Source organism: Lissotriton vulgaris, chromosome 9 (genome assembly GCF_964263255.1).
Source record: "Lissotriton vulgaris chromosome 9, aLisVul1.2, whole genome shotgun sequence".
In the NCBI taxonomy this organism is placed as follows: Eukaryota; Metazoa; Chordata; class Amphibia; order Caudata; family Salamandridae; genus Lissotriton; species Lissotriton vulgaris.
In genome coordinates this window covers 799672796-799679220 of record NC_141697.1, presented here as the reverse complement: position 1 = coordinate 799679220, position 6425 = coordinate 799672796, and positions in this window count along the sequence as shown.

Below are 6425 nucleotides of genomic sequence, written 5' to 3'. Positions count from 1 at the left end.
TTTCTCAAAATCATATGTCATGGTTATTGGCCCCCGGTGCAGCACCTCTAACACATGTGTGTGGGAAACAATACACTGGCTAAAGTTCAGCTTTTTCATATCCTTGGTAGCCCCTGATTGAGAGGCGGCAGGGTAAACTCATTAAGACTATAGGTGCTGTGGTAGGTTCTGGCCCCCGTGTTCCCTGGTGAAGTTTTACTAGGCTAAATGGGTCTCTAGAGCCTTATTTGGTGTTGAGATCTGAGGTTGAACATGTATTGAGAAGATCCAGGTGGCAGAGGATGGGTTTCTTAGATGTATCTTGAAGGTGCCTACCAAGCTTTCTGTGTCCAAAAAAGCTTGGCGTACGCTACATAGAAGACCTTGCGGCCTCCGATCCCTCCTTTGCTGGAACAAATTTGGACCGGGGTGGGTTCTCAGTTAAACCAGCAGATCCTTTTAGATTGTTTAACTCTCAATCATGCACTCAAAATCCTGTGGATTACCTATATGAAGGCAGCCTTTGCAACCATGGATAAGGAGGATATATTTTCTGACCCCCAATCCCTTTATCGTCAAGAGCTGAGCTTAAGAGGGTGAGGGATTTGTATTGAGAATGGGCTGCACTGCGGCTTGAAAACACAGAGCTGAGAAAACCAATACTGTTGAAATCTGTCCAAGGCTTGGAGCCATAGTTAACCTTTGTATTTAGCAGGAGGGACAGTTTTCTTCAGACAAGGTTTAGGTTTAATTTGCTCAATCACCTTTTGGCAATCCTAAGTGGATGGTCCTATCCTGAAGTTTGGGGTCCTGTGGCTGCGACAATAGGTCTCTATATGCTACCCTGCATTTTGTGTTGCTATGTGAATATTTTAGCATGTCAAGGAAATTATTTCTTATCTCCATACTGAAACACCTGAACTTTACCCAAGGTAGCCCAGCCCTTGTGTTCTTGCAGCTTTTATCTAATGAACTTATTTTAGCTGATATTTCATGCTTTTTATATGCTTCCCTGAGATCAAGGCTTTTTACACCTGATTAACTAATTTGCTGTTACTTGGGAATTGCTTTTTAAGGTCACGTGTATGTGATATTTTTTTTAAATGAGAAGTTTATATTGTTGTGTATACATTTTTATTGATTTTCTGTACAGTGTATATTGTATTTTATGTGGTTTTATGGTTGTTTTAAAAACAGAGTACAGTTGATTATATAGTGGACCAAAACGAGGTACACTGTGCAAAGAAACCAAACAACCCTTATTGGTTTATAGAGGCAATAATTATAACACTATATGCTCTCTTTTGTGGTAGTGTTGGGGGACAGTTTAGGATAATCAGAGGGCAGTGCTATGCATTTGTTGTACTCACAGAGGCAAAACATTAAACACACACTCAAGAATAAATCTGTGGCCAATTTAGAAAAAATAACTTGTGTTTTTATATAAATTGTGATACCTAGAACTTGTTTATCAGTTAAGTACTTTTTAAAATATGAATTTACGCAGATAAGTATCAGATCACTTAAATGCGTTTTTATGCAGCAATGCTTCCCTATTGGAGAAAAAGGCATAAGTTGCATAAATATATTTATGGTGGGTTTCTGTTTTCTCCTTCGTGACTTAGGGTGTTAGGTGGTCAAGGTCCAAAGTAACACCAGCAGTTACTTGTTACCTGCCCTGGGACGTCTGGGTGCAGAGGTGCTAGTTGGGCTGATAGCTGTGAGCGCTACGCCATTGGAAAGAAGGGTGCAGAAGGGTACTTGGGGACAAGTCCAGTAGCTCCCAATTGGGGGCTCGGATCGCAAGGGTCCTGGAGACAAAGGGGGCACAGCTGGTTTGTCAGTACTCAGACTAGGGCACTTGGGTGCCGATTGGAAAGGTCGCATGGGCCGGGCTCTGTGCGTCCTAGGGCCTTGCTAGTCCTGCATGTTGAGGGTGCAAAATCAGGATATTTGTGGAGCTGATGTCCTTCAACTGCTCTTTGGACTCAAAGCAGTGGGAATCTGGACTCAACTCTAATTGGCTCTGTTTCCTGCAAGGAATCCGGTAGCAAGGGTATTGGTCTGTGCAACTCCAGTTGGTCCTGGTGTCCTCTCACTTGGTGGGGAGACAGATCCGACCGTCAGGAGCATAGGGTCCTCTTCCTAGGAGGCTGCTGCATTGGGCTGGCCAGTTAGTGTCAACTCAGTAAACTGGTCTTTACGTTTTCTGTGCCTTCGGACTGCAGGGAAGTAGCTCCAAGGGAGATTGCTACCAATTTTCTAAGGTCTGACAGTGTTCCAGGGTTTTTGAAAAGTTTTTCAGCTGCAGGACAAGTCACTGGTCACCGTTGGAGAGACTGGCACAAGCAGGCAGGGTTTGGTGCCAAACATCCGCAGCAAATCTTCAGTTTTCGCTTTTCTCGTGGCTCTTCTTTGTCCTATTCTTCAGGATCCATCGGATCTAGGTTCCTGGTGTCAGGGGTGCCACCCAAGTACTTAATTTAGGGGTGTTAATGGGAGTGATAGGTAGTAGACAGTGGGCTAATTACATTTAGGGTGTCTACAGCCTCTATATGAGCACTTACTGTGGGAAGTGGGCATAACCCTAACCCAGAGAGGTAATTCCCCCGAAACTAGGATGGTGGAATTCTAAAAGATGTTTTCACATCAGGTAGCCCTGCATAGGGTTATTACTATCCTGAGAGGAGAACATGTCTCCTTACTAGTTTATTTTCCTGCCTGTCCTGGTTCCAAATGGACCAGAGGCAGGGGTGGCATTTCCTCTGTCTGGTGAAGCCTTCGGATGCATATCAAAGGCGGCAGAGGCCTTTGAAGCCTTCTGCCTTGATATGCCGATCACTTAGCCATCCTGATTGAAGAACATGACAACACCTTCGGCCAGAGCAGGCATGTTTCTGCCTTCAGAGAGCGTGGGCTCCCACCAGCAGAGTGTCAAAAACCTGACAGGCTTGGGAGCAGGCTGGTCTACACCAGTCAGCCCGCACACTAGAAGTCAGTAGGTTTTCAGGGGGCACCTCTAAGGTGCCCTCTGGGTGCATGTATTATTAAATCCATCTCTGGAATCAGTGTGGGTTTATGCATACAAGATGTTTGGTATCAAACTTCTCTAGTTTCAGTGAAGCCATCATGTAGCTGGTGAACTCGTAAATATAAGTGTCCAGCACATGTTCTAAAAATGCCTTCCCTGATCTCTTGCAACATCTAAGAATTGACTTAGATATCACTGTGGCATTCTATGCAGATATGTCCACACACATAGTATAGTGCACCCTGCCTTAGGGCTATAAGGCCTCCTGTAGGGCTGACTTACCTATACTGCATGCAGTGTCTGTAGGCATGGCCCACAGGAGGTGTGCCATGTTGTGTCTTCACTTTTCTCTGCACCATGGCACGCAGCCTGAAATGTCAGTTTGCATGTTGGTGCTGAGGAGTCCCTCACGGTGCCACAATATATACTGCAGCCCTTATGGACACATTTTGTCCTCCTTGCCATAGGTATCAGGCTTGCCATTTACTTTTGTATTACAGGGGAACTTAAGGTATTACTAATTGGGGGAACAATTGTACAGTTTGATTGAAAGAGATCTGGCACTGGGGACGTGGATAGCAGGGACCCAGTGCACTTCTGTCTAAATTGCATCAGATACCAGGCAAAAATTGGGGGTGACCATGTCAAAAGGGGCTCTTTCCTACAGGGAGTTCTCCCCTTATAAGGATTTTTATTGAACGTCTTGCATTGCAATATATTAAGGGCTGTAAACAGTCAACCACAGGAAAAAAAACAATGTTAATTGTTCAACTTTAGAGTAACTAAGGGAACGTGGTGAACCTTTGCCATAGCTGCCATTTGAAAATTAGTCCTAAAATCCATCTCCCTGAGACACCGGGAGCCCTATTATGCCAGAAAGTCAATAAAGCCCCGTGGCCACACTTTGTACCTGTTAATGTGTTTTGTGCCTGTCCTAAACTATGGGTCAAAGTGTTAACAAAAGCAAATAATAAAGTTTTGGCAACTAATTACATCCCAGCATCATGTTGTTTGACTAGTTTAGTGTCCTTGAACAAAAAGGTCAGCCGATTGGATCCGTCCAGGTATAGGCTAATAGAACTTTTAGATAGTGTTTGAAATTTTTTAGCCCACATTCTACAGATTACAGATCTAGGTTGACAGACATAGAGACACTATCCTTATAGATTCACATGCTGGCTTCTTCAGGAATAACTGTGATTTATGAAGCAATCTGGCTACACATGATCTGTGTTAAAAACACCAAAACATAAAAAGTGGCTTTATATTTGTCTTTTATTGCTCTGAAATCAGACTTTCACTCAGTTAAAGGATCTAAATTATAACAAGAATTTGACAAGCTCATAATTGATAAGGCACTATTTCAGACAGTCAAAGGCTAACATATTGTAATTAATGCAAGTTCACTAAAGTGCATCTTTAGAATGTAGCAACATCCTACCTATTTTCTCAGGTGTACATCCGGCTATGTATTTGAGCACCATTTTTATTCAATCTCTTTCTTAAAGATATTGGTTAAACATCTTTGTTGGAAATGACCCTTTTTGCAGGGTTATCCCCAAACTTTTTGCTTCTTCCTCCTTTATTTTTCCTGACCTGTGGCTGTTGGCAATAGGACTTTGGGCACTTTACCACTGCTGTTCAGTGCTAAAGTGCATATGCTCTCTGTATAAATTGATGTATGAATTAGTGATTCCATGATTGGCGTGTTTGGTTTACTTGTCAGACCCTAGTACAGTGCACTGAGTGTGCCCCGGGCTTCTAAAATCAAATGCAGCTGGTGGGCTTGCCGCACTGATTGTGCCACCCACAGAAGCAGCCTTGTAAAATGTGTCTAAGGCCTGCCATTGCAGAGCCTGTGTGCAGTCTGGTACTGTCATGTTGACTTGGTAAGTGCACCCACTTGCCAGTCCCTAAACCTACCCTTTTCTTCATATCAGACACCCCTATGTATTTATTTGTGGTTTTGTATAGCGCTAGAATCACTCCGACAGGAGTATCTCTGCGCTTTTGACCGGTAAATCTGCGGACATACTGAGGGATGAAGTTCGATTTCATTTTTGAATAGGATAGTTTTTAATTGCTTGCGGAATGCTAGATGTTCTTTGCATTGTCTTAAAGTCAGTGGTAATTTGTTCCACAGTTTTGGGCCCATGGTGGATAAAGCTCTACCTCCATGCCTGACTTTTTTGACATGGGGGACCACAAGGAGGAGATTGGTGCTTGATCTGAGGGATCGTGCTGGCACATAAGGAACAAATTTCCGTTCAAGGTAGATGGGTCCCTGTCCGTTCAGACACTTGTGGATCAGGCAGCATATTTTAAATTTTGCCCTTTGTCTGACTGGGAGCCAGTGCAATTGCTCAAGGAGGGGTTTGGAGGCAGTTCTTGGAGGGGCGTTCAGAACAAGGCGGGCTGCCGTGTTCTGAATGTCCTGCAGTTTATCTAGCACTCCTTCGTTGGCGGATAGTAACAGACCGTTGCAATAATCTATCCGACTCAGGATAAGTGCTTGAACCAGGGTTTTCCTCACTGAGTTAGGTAGAAGAGGAAAGACTTTGCGGAGCAGGCCGATAGTATGGAAGCATATCCCTGATATATAGCTGGCATGCTGTTTTAGTGATAGGTCGTGGTCGAGCCGAATACCCAAGTTCTTCACAATCTGCTTAGGTTCAGGGACAGCTCCCAGCTCTGAAGGCCACCAATCCGGAGTCCAGAGTATCTTAGCTTCCCCAAATAGCATGATCTCCGTTTTGCTGACATTACATTGGAGATAGTTGGAGGACATCCAATGTGCCACTTCTTTCATGCCAGACAGGAAAGAGTTCCTAACCTCAGCGGAAAGAGATTTGAAGGGGAACAGGAGTTGTGTATCATCTGCGTAGGATACGGGGACAAAGCCGTATCTACGCAACACTCCTGCCAGGGGTGCCACATAGATATTAAAGAGCGTAGGGCTCAGGTATGAGCCCTGTGGCACCCCCTTAGAGATCTCAATTTCCGCCGAGCGATATGTACCCAAGGTGACTCTCTGGGTGCGTTCAGCTAGGAAACTCTTTAGCCACTCCAGGGCTTTGTTCTTAAGGCCAGCGTTCGACAACCGTTGAGTTAAGATGGAATGAGACACGGTGTCGAACGCTGCCGATAGATCTAGTAGAACCAAGATGACTGATAGGCCCTTGTCCTGGTAGGCATGGAGATCATCAGTAACCAACAACAAAGTGGATTCGGTACTGTATTTGGGGCGGAATCCCGATTGGGATTCATCCAAGGCCTGTACTTGTTCAATATGTCTGGATAGATGTCGATTGACATATTTTTCTATGACTTTCCCCAAGAAAGGTAGCAGGGAGATGGGTCTTAAATTTGTCAGGTCAGACCATGGTAAGGCAGTGTTTTTTCTTATAGGTCTGAC